Here is a 16,304-nt window from a genome sequence, read left to right as displayed (position 1 = left end):
TATACAAAAGGTACTGCCCACAGGGACGGGAGGCCCATCCCACAAGGAGAGTGTCCGCAAGAGGATACAAAACATCAATGTGAACATAAAAAAACATAGTAGAATCACAAAAAGCGCTAGGATAAGAGAACCGCCTTACATGTTGTAGTCTAATCCCGTAGTAGATAATTAAATAGTTGATGCCTGAATAAAATAAACAGTAAATCAATTGTGATCAATAAAAATATTACAAATGCATAATCTCATATTCCCTATATAGGCCTCTAGGGTGCAGTGTATCCAGTGTGTGGATCCAAAAGGCTTCTCTTCGTAAGAGGATTTTCTTAATATCACCCCTTCTGCGTGGTCTAGTCACCTGTTCCAGAACCTGGAACTTCAGCTGGGCTATGGAATGTCTACATTTATCGAAGTGATTTGGTATAGGTAACAACAAATTTTTTGTCCTAATAGTTGACTTGTGTTTATTAATTCTGTCTCTCACTGCCTGCATTGTCTCTCCAATGTATAGCAGACCACAAGGGCATTTAATGAGGTAAATAACATTAGAAGATTCACATGTAAAGAAACCCTTTACTTTGAATGAACGTCCAGTATGTGGATGATGAAATATAGGGCCCTTGATGATGTGCGAACATTGGAGACAATGCAGGCAGGGGAACGTGCCTTTACGTGGAGTTGACAGTACACTCTGGCGTGATATACGTTGGGTGTCTCCTATGTCTGCATTAACTAGCATATCCCTATAGCTAGGGTTCTTTCTATTGCAAATTAAAGGTGGGCTTTTAAACTCCATAACCTCTGGATAGGCTTCACCCAATAAGTGCCAATGTTTCCTGACAGTAATATCAATCTGTTTTGTTAAAAGGATGAAATTTATGTATAAATGCTACCCTAGCGGTGTCCCTTTTACTAGGGTTAGTTGTCATTTCAGATTGGTCAACACTACTACTGGCTAGGATATGTAGGGGATATCCTCGTTCCTTGAATCTTATGGTCATTTCTTCAAGTCTCTGGTTCTGTGTAGATGGATCCGAGACAATCCGTTTCACCCGCTGATATTGGGATTTAGGTATTGATTTCTTTAAAGAGGGGGATGTGCACTCGTATAGTGTAAAATGCTGTTTCTATCTGTGTCCTTCCTGTAAAAGGTCAGTGGATAGCTGGCCCTCTTGATTTTTCATAACCATCATATCCAAAAAGCTAACCATGTCCCTGTCACATGGCATGGTGAACTGTAAACCATCACAACATGTATTTAAAGGGATTCTGTCACCAGGTTTCACCCCTGTCAGCTAAACATATGCTGATGTTCAGGGCCTCATCAGGATTCCTAATGTGGACTTCTAAATGTGATCCGTAGCCTTATTTTGCTAAAAAACAGGTTTTACTAACCTGTCACTCAAAGAAATAAGGTGCCCAAGGGGATGTCAGGGGATGTCAAGGGATGCAAGGTGCCCGCTGCACCCACCGCCGTTCGTGCCCAGCGCCGCCTTTCCAGACTTCTGTACCGCCTCCTAATCTTCTGTGCCGCCTCTCGCTCTCCCTCCCTCCCCCCTCCTCCTGCTGTAAGATATCGCGCGTGCGCACAGGGCTCTGAGACGCTGGCGCCAGAGTGCAGGTCATACCTGGGTTGAGCGAAGTGCCGGCGCATGCGCACTTCGCTTCAAGAAGCCAAATCGAGAAGTCCGCACGGACGCATCAGGCAGAGCCCTGTGTGCACGCTCGAGATCTTACAGCAGCAGAAGGAGGGAGAAGGGGGGATGGAGGGAGAGCGAGAGGCGGCACAGAGGATTAGGAGGCGGTGCAGAAGTCTGGAAAGGCGGCGCTGGGCACGAATGGCGGTGGGTGCGGCGGGCACCTTGCATCCCTTGACATCCCCTTGGGCACCTTATTTCTTTGAGTGACAGGTTAGTAAAACCTGTTTTTTAGCAAAATAAGGCTACGGATCACATTTAGAAGCCCACATTAGGAATCCTGATGAGGCCCTGAACATCAGCATATGTTTAGCTGACAGGGGTGAAACCTGGTGACAGAATCCCTTTAAGTGGTCAATGAACGTCGACAGGGTCTCACGTGGCCCACACCAATATGCAAAAAATATCATCAATGAACCTTTTCCAAATGAGGAAATTTTTTCTATATAATTCATGTGTAAACACATGTTTCTTCAAATGAAGCCATGAATATATTTGCATAGGGTGGGGCCACGTTCGACCCCATCATTTACCTCAAGCTTCTGCAACAAATCGACTGGTGCGCGGGAGGCCCGCCCTTTTCAGAGAGGCAGTTGGCATCCGCGCGGAGGAGGCAGAGGCGAGCAGGCCGCAAACATCGCCGGCATCACACCGGAGAAGGGCTTGAATCAAGTGCAGACTCGGTCGCAGGTAAGAGTCAATCACTGGTAATGAATCTGTCGTCCCGGCGTTTAAGTAGCCAGCAAGTTGAAACATTACAGAAAGGCCTGTCATTTAGCCCCTCACCCAGATTCGATAGTTTTCAATTGGACATTGATATACAACAATTTTTTCACAAAGTGAGGCTGAAAGCCCACTTTGCTGAATCGGCCACATCTCTTCAGCGTACCGATATTAAGTCGGAGAAGACATGTCTATGTTTAAAAGATCTAGGATTGAGCACTAAGTCCAGGTTTATGACCCCCAAAATACATCACCCAGTGGAAACATATATACAGCTGGTAACTAAAGAAGTAAGGGAGCATTGTGACAAGATTAAGAATGGTGGACTTATTATGACACATAACATAACAAGAGAAGAAAAAGAAGCGATTAAGGCCCTCATGGAGGATAATTCCTTAACGATAAAACCTGCTGATAAGGGGGGCTCAATTGTGGTCGTGGATAAGGGGAAATATACAAGTGAGGTCATGAGACAGCTGTCTGATTCTCAAACATACCAACTCCTTGATAGAGACCTGGTCTTTAGAATTAAAGAGAAGATTACCACTATGGTCAACTATTTTGAGACAGCTGGGACAATCGACCAAAATATGAGTAGATATCTCATAAATCAGTCACCAATCACCCCGGTGCTATATATACTACCAAAGGTACACAAGACCCTTACAGACCCCCCCAGGATGCCCAATTGTGTCCTCAGTGGACTCTATTTTAAGACCATTAGCCATAGTACTAGAGAAGGCCTTAACGCCACTTGTAAAAAACACGAAGTCGTTTTTACTGGACACACCTCATTTTTTAAGGATTGTTAATGATTTGGGTCATGTTCCTGGAGACAGCCTCCTAGTGACTATCGACGTGGTTAGTTTATACACATCGATTGGCCACAGGGAGGGCATTCAGGCAGTCTCCATGGTCTTAGAAACTAGTGAATACCCGCCATCCATATGTGATTTCTTTGTACGGCTGTTAGAGATTGTCCTGATGGGAAATTATTTTTTGTTTGGAGATAATTATTACCTCCAGAAACGTGGGACCGCGATGGGGTCAAACGTGGCCCCGCCCTATGCAAATATATTCATGGCTTCATTTGAAGAAACCTGTGTTTACACTAATGACTTATATAGAAAAAAATGTTCTTATTTGGAAAAGGTTCATTGATGATATTTTTTGCATATGGGCGGGGCCACGTGAGACCCTGTCGACGTTCATTGACCACTTAAATACATGTTGTGATGGTTTACAGTTCACCATGCCATGTGACAGGGACATGGTTAGCTTTTTGGATATGATGGTTATGAAAAATCAAGAGGGCCAGCTATCCACTGACCGTTACAGGAAGGACACAGATAGAAACAGCATTTTACACTATACAAGTGCACATCCCCCCTCTTTAAAGAAATCAATACCTAAATCCCAATATCAGCGGGTGAAACGGATTGTCTCAGATCCATCTACACAGAATCAGAGACTTGAAGAAATGACCATAAGATTCAAGGAACGAGGATATCCCCTACATATCCTAGCCAGTAGTAGTGTTGACCAATCTGAAATGACAACTAACCTGTCACGGCTGAGGATGGGGGAAATCCTCAGCCGTGTGGAGCCCGGTGATGTTACGGCTGCTTGGCCATGAAGACAGGATTAGGGAGCAGGTCACCTCCTAAACGCATCCCTAACCTGACCCTGGCTCCTAGCTACATGAGCCAACCTTGATGGTAGGAGGGCCCATGCTCCGGAACCTAAAAGTCCCTGCTAGCCCTCAAGATGACCCTCACCTAGGAGCTGAGTAAGACAAGCCCACTCCTCCTAGACACGGAGGAGCCGGAGTCTCAACGGCCAAGCTGCAGGAAAAGGGGAGACAAACAGCTCTATGGATATGGCAGGTGAACAAAGAGTTCCACCTACCTGCCACAGCCTTGCTGACTGGATCCCTGTGTTAGCAGGGTGCAGATCACAAACGCATCCCCACACAGGGACCCAGATCCATAGCTGCACAAAATCACATATAAAACATCACACGGACATCACACATAACTAGAAATAACTTAAAGCGACATTATGGTTATGACCACAGGGGTGGCTCTTACTGGCAGGTAATAAAGACATGAGGCTGCTCTCAGCTAAGCATGGCTGAAGCAACCTGCAGGCCTGCAAAAGCAGTGAGGCTTTATAGGCCAAGAAGCCACACCCCACAGTCGGACACACCCAGTGCACACACACACTAGGAAGGAGATTAACCCTTCCAACACCAGGGAAGGGAAAACACCACTTAAAGGAGACGTGCACACAATAACATAAAAAGGAAGTGCACACATACACACATAACCCAAAACCGCATGCACAACGTAGCGAGCTGCAATGGCACAGCTCAGCCTGCTACGCTGCCACATACACACTGTTGCCAGCGGCAACCACAGGTGAGGCAAATACCACAGCCCTCACCTGTGATTAAACACCAAAGAAAACCGCTGACAACCGCATGCGGTTCAGGAGTCACGGTCATAGCCATGGCCGTGACACTCCCACCCCTCAAAGCCCCCCCACCAAAAAAAAGACACGTGAGGGACTCACACAAGGGGATGAGAGAAGGGGACGTCCACTCTCAGGACATGGTTCCCAGAAAGTCGCCGTCAGCTGCATCCTCTCCCAGCACAACACAGCCAGTCCGACGAGGCCTGCAGCCAACACCAGCGACACAGGAATGGAACCACTGAGAGTGGACGAGGGGACTCTCCACTCACGTCCCCACTCCAGTCGATGCCAGCAGACACTCCTAACCAGCATGCAGCCGGACCACTTACGGAGTGCTGCCAGCAGACGACCAGAGATGGGAACATGGAGAGGGACGAGGGATCCCCAACACGGACACGGAAGGTAAGGTGGCGGGGAATAAGCCACCAACCGTGCCGTTAACGGAGAATCCCCAGGAACGCTCTCCCTCCGGAGAACGCGCATGCAGGCCACAAGGATATGGCACTGCATGCTGCACCCTCTTTCGAAGGTGAGCAACTCGCACACCAAACAAACACCCTAGTGCTATAAAATCAGGGGGACGCCAAACGAGGCAACGGTGAAGGGAAGGCGGGGAAACGCCACTCACCGCGCCATCAGAGGCGAAACCCCCAGAACGCTCTCCCTCCGAAGAGCGCGCATGTAACCCTTCCGCAGAGGGCGGTACATGCTTCACCCTCTTTCGAGGGATGCATACTCCCACCCCTCAAAGCCCCTCCCAACAACAAAAGGGGAAAGTTGGTGAGGCATAAGAAACAATGGGAGGGGGGGAGGGGAAAGACAAACAAAAAGGGGACACCAACACGGACAACGGTGAGCTGGGAATGCCACTCACCGCGCCGTAAATGGTGAGAGCCCCATAACGCTCTCCCTCCGGAGAACGCGCATGCACCCCATCCGTAGACAGCAGTGCATGCTTTACCCTCTTTCGAGGGAGCGCCACGTAAGAAGCGACTGTGGTCATACTGTCACGGCTGAGGATGGGCGAAATCCTCAGCCGTGTGGAGCCCGGTGATGTTACGGCTGCTTGGCCATGAAGACAGGATTAGGGAGCAGGTCACCTCCTAAACGCATCCCTAACCTGACCCTGGCTCCTAGCTACATGAGCCAACCTTGATGGTAGGAGGGCCCATGCTCCGGAACCTAAAAGTCCCTGCTAGCCCTCAAGATGACCCTCACCTAGGAGCTGAGTAAGACAAGCCCACTCCTCCTAGACACGGAGGAGCAGGAGTCTCAACGGCCAAGCTGCAGGAAAAGGGGAGACATAAACAGCTCTATGGATATGGCAGGTGAACAAAGAGTTCCACCTACCTGCCACAGCCTTGCTGACTGGATCCCTGTGTTAGCAGGGTGCAGATCACAAACGCATCCCCACACAGGGACCCAGATCCATAGCTGCACAAAATCACATATAAAACATCACACGGACATCACACATAACTAGAAATAACTTAAAGCGACATTATGGTTATGACCACAGGGGTGGCTCTTACTGGCAGGTAATAAAGACATGAGGCTGCTCTCAGCTAAGCATGGCTGAAGCAACCTGCAGGCCTGCAAAAGCAGTGAGGCTTTATAGGCCAAGAAGCCACACCCCACAGTCGGACACACCCAGTGCACACACACACTAGGAAGGAGATTAACCCTTCCAACACCAGGGAAGGGAAAACACCACTTAAAGGAGACGTGCACACAATAACATAAAAAGGAAGTGCACACATACACACATAACCCAAAACCGCATGCACAACGTAGCGAGCTGCAATGGCACAGCTCAGCCTGCTACGCTGCCACATACACACTGTTGCCAGCGGCAACCACAGGTGAGGCAAATACCACAGCCCTCACCTGTGATTGAACACCAAAGAAAACCGCTGACAACCGCATGCGGTTCAGGAGTCACGGTCATAGCCATGGCCGTGACATAACCCTAGTAAAAGGGACACCGCTAGGATAGCATTTATACATAAATTTCATCCTTTTAACAAACAGATTGATAATACTGTCAGGAAACTTTGGCACTTATTGGGTAAAGCCTATCCAGAGGTTGTGGAGTTTAAAAGCCCACCTTTAATTTGCAATAGAATGAACCCTAGCTATAGGGATATGCTAGTTAATGCAGACATAGGAGGCACCCAACGTATATCACTCCAGAGTGTACTGTCAACTCCACATAAAGGCACGTTCCCCTGCCTGCATTGTCTCCAATGTTCGCACATTATCAAGGGCCCTATATTTCATCATCCAAATACTGGATGTTCATTCGAAGTAAAGGGTTTCTTTACATGTGAATCTGCTAATGTTATTTACCTCATTAAATGCCCTTGTGGTCTGCTATACATTGGAGAGACAATGCAGGCAGTTAGAGACAGAATTAATAAACACAAGTCAACTATCAGGACAAAAAATTTGTTGTTACCTATACCAAATCACTTCGATAAATGTAGACATTCCATAGCCCAGCTGAAGTTCCAGGTTCTGGAACAGGTGACTAGACCACGCAGAGGGGGTGATATTAAGAAAATCCTCTTACGAAGAGAAGCCTTTTGGATCCACACGCTGGATACACTGCACCCTAGAGGCCTATATAGGGAATATGAGATTATGCATTTGTAATATTTTTATTGATCACAACTGATTTACTGTTTATTTTTTTTCAGGCGTCAACTCTTTAATTATCTACTACGGGATTAGACTACAACATGTAAGGCGGTTCTCTTAACCTAGCGCTTTTTGTGATTCTACTATGTTTGTTTATGTTCATATTGATGTTTTGTATCCTCTTGCGGACACTCCCCTTGTGGGATGGGCCTCCCGTCCCTGTGGGCAGTACCTTTTGTATATATATCTTGTTCTCACTACATTTGGATACACCTGTTGATAAAGGCACATCGCCGAAACGCGTCCTGGTTATAGGACCATTCCTACAAATGGAATAAAATAGTTTACCTGCAGGAAGTTTTCTTATTTGATTATCGTGGAGTACGCTCTTCTCCCGGGCAGTGTGCACCTGAGCGAGTGCTGGTTTCTTCATACCTATCACTGATAACATCTCAACTCCCCCATGAACAAAGAAATTAGAAATAGCAGAGATATATACTAGGCATTCGGGAAGTCTTCAGACCCATTCACTTTTTTTTCACATTTTGTTATGTTGTGGCTAAAATATAAAAAGTTCACATTTTCCCATCATTCTGAACTCAATACCCCATAATGAGAAAGGGAAAACAGAATGTTCAAAATCTTTGCTAATTTATTGAAAAGGAAAAACTAAAAAGATGCAGACATAAGTATTCAGATCCTTTACTCAGGACTTAGTTGAAACCCTTTTGGCAGGGATTACAGCCTCCAGTCTTTGTATGATGCCACGAGGTTTGCACACATGGATTTGGGGATTTTCTGCCATTCTTCTCTACAGATTCTCTCATGCTCTGTAGTTGAATGGGGACCGTCAATGGACAGTCATTTTCAGGTCTATCTAGAGATGTCCGATTGGGTTCAAGTCAGGGCTCTGGCTAGGCCACTCAAGGACATCCACAGAGTTGTCCTTAAGCCACTCCTGTGTTGTCTTGGCTGTATGCCTAGGGTCATTGTCTTGTTGGAAGGTGAACCTTCAGCCCAGTCTAAGGTCCAGATCAGGTTTTTTTTATTAAGAAAATCTTTGTGCTTTGCTACATTCAGCTTTCCTTCTACCCTGACCAGTCTCCCTGTCCCAGCCACTGAAAAACACTCCCACAGTATGATGCTACCACCACCATGCTTCACTGTAGGGATGGTGCCTGGTTTTCTCCAAACATCACGCTTAGAAGTGAGGCTAGAAAGTTCAATCTTGGCTTCATCAGACCAAAAAATCTTGTTTCTAACAGCTTTTTTGCAAACTTTCCTGTGTCTTTTACTGTGGAGAGGCTTCTTTCTGGCCACTCTGCCATAAAGCTGAGATTGGTGGAGTGCTGCAGTGATGGTTGACCTTGTGGAAGTTTCTCCCATCTGCACATGGGATCTTTGGAGCTCAGAATGACCATTGGGTTCTCGGTCACGTTACCAAAGCCCTTCTCCCCCGATTACTTAGTTTGGTGAGGCAGCCAGCTCTTGGAAGAGTCTTGTTCCAAATCTCTTCCATTTAAGAATTAAGAACTTTCAGCGCAGCAGAAGTTTTTTGTATCCTTCTCCAGGGTACACAATCCTGCCTCTGAGATCTACAGGCAGTTCTTTCCTCTTCATGACTTGGTTTTTGCTCTGATATGCATTGTCAGCTGTGAGGCCTTATATAGACAGGGATATGTCTTTCCAAATCATGTCCAATTTACTGACTTTACCAAGGTATAGAAACATCTCAAAGATGATCAAGTGGAATGGGAGGCCCCAGAGCCAAATTTCAAGTGTCATGCCAACTGTCTGAATACTTGCATTGATTAAAATTCTTAGTTTTTCCTTTTTAATAAATTTGCAAACATTTCTAACATTCTGTTTTCATTTTTTATTTAGGCCAGATTGAGTGCAATTTGATGGGGGAAACTTGAATTTTTTTTATTTTAGCACAAGGTTGCAACATTAAAAAAAATAGAAAAAAGTGAAGACTTTCCAAATGCACAATAAATGTATAAGTTATAGGTTTTAGTGAACCTTTTCCTTCCAAACTATATATCAATCTACTCAGCACCTCCTGCTATATAACATGGTGCCTACAGTTTGCATTGCATTTCATGCTGACAGGTTCTCTTTAAAGGGAACCTGTCATCAACTTTGTGCTGCCCATACTAACAGCAGAATAAAGTAAAGAGTTCTTTTCAGCGGTCTGTCATTTATAAGTTAAAAGTAAGTAGTTGCGGGGCGTGGCCTGGACGTCTTCAGGAATGGCCGCGTGAAGACAGAGCTCCGCCGCCATTAGCTGCTAAAGGAGACTCTCCTACCGCGCCATCGCAGCACATGGGGAAAAAATTGCTGGGCAAGCCCTCCACCTCGTCCCGATCATCCGCCTGGGGGAATAAGACGCTCGATTCCTACCTCAGCCGTCCACTCCGCGCGGCTCCGTCCGGTTGCGGCCTGCTTCCATCTCAGGCCTCCGGCGCGTGTGAGGGTGAAGAGACGAGCGCACAGCCGCCGACAGGTACGAGCAGTAATCCAGCCTTACGGCTTCCTACATCCTCCCTGTCCCCACTAGCAAGGACTTTCCTACCCACTAGCGCTGTGGGGACACAGCTAAAACCCACAGGGGCAGGAGAGGGGCTACATCTAACAGGAGGCATAGCCGCCATTATGCCGCCAAAATCGGCAGCTAAACAAGCCAAACCAATGGCCACTCCATCCCAGAGGCGGCGAGATTGGGCCGAATCCTCTGAAGATCCCCCTAACCAGCAGCATCATAGAAGGAGAGAGGGAGGAGAAGCTGTTACTTGGGAGCAGGGAAGTGAATATGAGGACGAGGGAGAGGGAGATCTGCAACCTTCCCAGGGCCCTACAATACTTCAGCAGACATTACAACATTTGCCTACTAAGGATGATTTTAAAATGCTGGTCTCAGAAGTCAGAAATGCCTGTAAATCGGAAATCTCAACTTTAAGGCAGGATCTGAAGCACTTAGCAGACCGCATGGACACTATTGAAATAGACCATGATGACACCCGTAGAAGTGTGGCACATTTACAATCTGTTATTGCTTCTCAATCCCAAGTTATCAGGGACAATGCACGTCATCTGGAAGACCTAGATAACAGAGGGCGCAGAAATAACATCCGTGTACGGGGTTTGCCTGAAGCTAATGCGGAAGAAAATCTGCAGGAAATATTATCTGAACTTTTTAATGCTTTATTAGGCACACAGCCACCCCAGTTTATCAAGCTTGATCGAGCTCACAGAGCGCTGCGGCCTAAGTCCTCATCCACGCAGCCCAGAGACGTAATTTGCTGCGTGCACGATTTTCAGGTGAAGGAAAGCATTATGTCCAAAGCCAGGGAAGCACGCTCCATTGATTTCCATGGCGCTTCTGTTCATTTATATGAGGACTTATCTTGGTGCACACTCCAAAAAAGAAGAGTATTACAGCCTTTATTGCAACTGCTGAAGGAAAAGAAGATCCCTTATAGATGGGGGTTCCCGTTTGCATTAATAGTCACGAAAAATGGCAGATCCTCCATCTTGCGTCAGCATTCAGACCTCCCTGATTTTTGTGCTGCTTTGGGCATTGAGATTCCATCCATCACGGACTGGGAACTACCGGATCCACAGCCTGCCCTGGGTCCAATTTGGCAACCTGCCAGACAAAAGAGAAGAAGATCTTCCCCCGCTGGAGGGACCCCTCTACGTGAGCCACAAGATGAACCCCCATGATTGCTGCATGGACTTCATTAGCTTAAATTGTATCTCCTACTGTTCTTATTCGCCAGGAGGCGACGGCCTTATGGTTCTCTGTTTAAGGTCCTATGTTAGTAGAATTGGTTTATTGTTCAATTCTCTGGTTATTTCATGTTCTAATAAGCTTTGAAACCTGGCCCATCCTGTGCCAGTCCAGTCATGCTTCCAATAAGCAGACCAGTAGTTTCGCCCTCCCCCCCCAGCTTCTGTTGGTTGGGCTGGAGGGGCGGCAGTTTGCTGATATTAATATCACTAGTTGCTGCTCACTGATCTGTATCTGGGTGACAACACCCAATGTTCTGATACTAAATGGTGTATTCTTTATGTTTGTATGGTCTTGTGTCTCCCCCCCTTCCCTTTTGTGTCTCTTTTTATTGTTTTTTATACTCAGGTCTCCAGAACCCAAATCACAATCGACTGAATGCCTTAAGGTGTTTTCATCTATGACAGTGTCCTTGAGAAGGATCCATTGCAACCACATAGCAAGTACATATATTCCATGCTTTGAAAATGATTAAATATGTCTCGCTTAATGTAAAAGGTCTTAACTCTAATGTGAAGAGACGCCTGGCACTTACTGAGTGCAAGTCTCAGAAAGCTGACATAGTCTTTCTTCAGGAGACCCACTTTGATCACCAGGGCTCTTTCAAGTTTGCGCAATATTTATTCCCTCGTATATATTCTGCTTCCTCTGGGAGAAAGAGAGCGGGTGTTGCCATTCTCATATCTGCTGATTGCCCTTTACAGGTGGAAGATGCTATTATTGATTCAGCTGGCAGGTATATTATACTAAAAGCCACACTCAATGGTAGCCCACACGTACTGTGCAATTTATACGCTCCGAATACTGCCCAAATCCCTTTTCTTAATAAGGTGTTTTTGAAATTATCGAAGTTGCTCCCAGCTGCATTGCTAGTAGGAGGAGACTTTAATCTCTCCTTCTCCGAGCGTCTAGATAGATTAACCCTTCAGAATAGACCGCCTACTAAGGATCAGTGTCGAAACTCACGTCTTTTTAGGCGTCTTATTAGAAAATTCGAATTATATGACCTCTGGAGAATTAACTATCCCACTGCAAAAACGTTTTCTTTCTTCTCACATCCACATAATACACATTCCCATATAGACTACTTTTTTGGTAATATCCCAATTTTAAGGATGCTTGCAGATGCCGACATAGGACCAATTTCCTGGTCGGACCATGCTCCAGTGTCAATTAACATTAAAACATCAGGTTACTACCCTAGAGTATGTCATTGGCGCCTTAATGAATCCTTGCTACACCAGCTGCTGCTTAGGCAGGAGTTACGTGAGGGCCTCACAGAATACTTCACCTTAAATCAGTCCTCAGGACCCCCTATATCTATGATATGGGAAGCCCACAAGGCAGTCTTTAGAGGCGCATGTATAGCTATGGGGTCTCGACTGAAAAAAGACCGTACTATGCAACAACACAATATCACCTCACAGCTGAAGGATTTAGAAAAGATGCTAGAGTCCCGTTGCTCGCGGCCTCTGCTTAGGCGCATTATAACCCTGCGTGCTAGATTGAAGGAATTATTGTTTTATAAAACTGAGAAAAAATTACTATATTCGCGTCAAAGATTTTATATGTGGGGAAACAAACCGCATACCCTCCTGGCTCGACAGCTTCGGGACTCTGGCACTATAAACACTCCGACTGCAATGAGGCGAGGGGATGGGGCAATAGTGTATGACCCAGAGGTCATTTCCAACTTATTTCAAGATTATTATAAGGCACTTTACTCTATCCCTCAACAACTCCCATCTGACCCAGGGCGCAGTAGACTCCTCCTAGATTCCTTTCTTTCTAAGTGTGATCTTCCTCAGTTGTCAGGAGAAGCTCTTGCCTCATTAAACGCTCCCATTACTGTGGAGGAACTACAGGAAGTACTGAAACAGCTGCCCAATAATAAAGCCCCTGGGCCAGATGGTCTACCATACATCTATTACGCAACATTTTCTGATATTCTTTTGCCACATATGACGCTGTTGTTCAACTCTTTCCTACAAGGGTCACCAATACCCACTCCTATATAACTTTAATACCTAAACCGGGTAAAGATCCCCTAGAATGTGGAAATTATAGGCCCATTGCACTTCTTAATTCGGATCTGAAAATTTTCACGAAAACTCTGGCTAACCGACTTTCAGACTGGCTACCCCAACTGATCCATAAAGATCAAGTGGGCTTCGTTCGAAACCGACAGGGCGGAGATAATACAAGGCGCACCATTGATTTAATTGATATCACAAATAAGCGCAGAGACTCGGCGTTGTTGCTAAGTCTTGACGCAGAGAAAGCGTTTGATCGCTTAGGGTGGCCTTTTATGTTCTCTACCATGGAGGCCTTCGGTCTGAAAGGCCCTTTTCTTACAGCCCTCCATGTTCTATATGCCCAACCTACAGCGATAGTGAAAATGAAGCATGCTCATTCTTTGCCTTTTCCTATAAAAAATGGTACGCGACAGGGATGTCCACTGTCCCCTCTGCTCTTCGTTCTATGCATAGAACCCCTAGCGGCGGCCATTAGGTCTCATCCTGATATTCATGGGATTAAAGTGAATGCAGTAGAATTCAAACTTTCACTATTCGCAGATGATATCCTGCTAACATTAACTGACTTACATATTTCGCTTCCCAACCTCTTTAAATTACTAGAGACTTATGGTAGATTGTCCGGTTATAAAATTAATACCACAAAAACTGAGGCTCTCCCTCTTAACCTAGCCCCTGATATTTTGACCACCTTAAAATCTAGCTTTAATTTTCAATGGACGGAAACGTCCTTGAGGTATTTGGGGGTCAACTTAACCCCTACTTATTCCTCGTTGTATGCTCAAAATTTTCCATCTATGTTCCGAGAACTCAAGGCCTTACTGATTAAATGGATGCCTTTTCCCATTTCCCTTTTGGGCCGTATAGCATCAGTTAAGATGAATATTTTGCCTAAATTACTGTATTTGTTTGAAACTCTCCCAATTCCTGTCCCTGAGAAGGAGCTGCGTGATTTTCAGTCATCCATATTCAGGTTCATCTGGAATGGAAAGAGGCATCGCATAGCTTGCTCAATTTTAATGTCACCCAAAACTCAAGGTGGATTAGCAGTTCCAAATATTAAAAAATATTACTGGGCTACACACCTTAGAAGACTGCCAGCCTGGTCCAATATGTACGCGTACTCCAGATGGATGGAAATAGAGAAGTTGTGGATAGCCCCTGTACATCCGAACTCACTCATTTGGTACTCCCTACAACCCTCACTTAGACCTGAACTACTGGGTCCTATGTCTTTTACATGTAACATATGGTCGAGATGTAACAGACTGTTTTCACTTGCATCGGAAAAATCTTCTATGGTCTCCTTTCTGTATAACCCACTATTTAAGTTGGGAATGAGCACAGCTTTTCTTAAAACATGGTTTCCCAGGAAGTTGTTCAGATTTGCGGATGTTGTAAACTATAGGACTCTGGGCTTGTTCTCATTTGACGAGGTACGTTCCTTGCATCAATTACCAGAGTCTTGTAGGTATCAATATGTGCAGATTTGCCATTTTTTTTCGGACCTCTTTCACTCAACGAAGGTGTCAACCCCCACGCCGTTTGAGAAACTTTGTAAATTGACTGTTACAACGAAGGGTCTCATTTCAGACATTTATCTTATCCTATCATCCTCCTCTGTCACTCACTCCTACATGTCTAAATAGGAAGTAATTCTAGGCCATCCTATAACGTATGCAGAATGGAAACAGATATGGGAACGAGCAGCGAAGTCGTCCTCATGTATCACATATAGGGAAAACACATATAAAGTGCTTATGTTTTGGTATCATACCCCACAGCTATTAAAACACTTTAGCCAAGATATCTCTGATAGATGTTGGAGGTGTATGATAGGTGAGGGGACCCACCTTCACATTTTCTGGGAATGTCCTGTGATTGTGCCCTTTTGGAGAATGGTGGAGTCTGTCTTTTTTCAACTCCTCGCAATTCGTTTTCCTTTTACACCTTTTTTTTACTTATTGAATATGCCAAAAATGTCATTAAAAAAACAATTCCTCCTATTAGTCCTTCAGGTGTTAACGGCGGCCAGACGCCTAATTGCGAGGTTTTGGTTGAGGGCAGACGCGCCTACCCGAATGGACCTCATACATAGTGTAAGGGAAGTTAGGAAAATGGAATACTTAACTGCATGTATTACTAACTCAGTCGATAGATTTACAAAGATCTGGCAAACATGGGATGACGCTTTTGATCACTTACAATAAAAGACCTTTGATTACCAGTTAGATTATTATTTTTCCCCCTTCCTCTAATTTCCCCCCATGTGTCGTGTCATTGTAATTGTCTTATGTCCTTTTGTGGTTTCAGCCCTTAGTGCGTTTATTGGCCTCAGATGCAAAATGTATGTTTTGTATACTAATGTACATTTGTTGATATTGACGTTATGCAACATAGTATTGTACCTGTATTGCCTCTTACGATTGTGCTATGAGACAATGTACCTGTATTGTTTTTTCATTGATAAAAAAATCAATAAAATAAACAATTAAAAAAAAAAAAAAGTAAGTAGTTGCAGAGAACCAACATCACAATCATTGCAGACTGGGCCTGGAAAAGTCACGGCCACCTGAGAAGAGTCATGGTTATTCATGAATTCCTGTTCTCCCTGCCCACCTGCTGATGTCTGACCGTCTTCTACCCAGTTTTTTCCCTTTCTCTCTAGGAGAGAACTGCCAATCATCAGCAGATGGGCGGGAGAGCAGGAGATTATGAATAACCGTGACTCTTCTCAGGTAGATTTGACTCTTTTCAAGGCCTGGGCTGCAATGATTATGATGCTGATTCTCGGCAACCACTTACTTTTAGCTCATGAGTGACATACCGCTGAAATCAGCATTTCTGTCCCTTATTGCCCTCAGTGAGATCAGCATAAAGTTGATGACAGGTTCCCTTTAAGCGCAAGCTGGCTTTCTCAATTTAACTTCAGTAACAGATTTT

At 45.3% G+C, this 16,304-nt stretch overlaps 1 protein-coding gene across 1 annotated transcript in view; it reads right to left on the bottom strand.

The window, feature by feature from the left end:
• LRRC43 (leucine rich repeat containing 43) overlaps positions 1-16,304 on the bottom strand; it is a 44,198-nt gene that overhangs the window by 12,496 nt on the left and 15,398 nt on the right.

Source organism: Bufo bufo, chromosome 2 (genome assembly GCF_905171765.1).
Source record: "Bufo bufo chromosome 2, aBufBuf1.1, whole genome shotgun sequence".
Lineage (NCBI taxonomy): Eukaryota > Metazoa > Chordata > Amphibia > Anura > Bufonidae > Bufo > Bufo bufo.
Note: the sequence above shows the minus strand (reverse complement) of the source record. Positions and strands in the feature narration are given on the sequence as shown.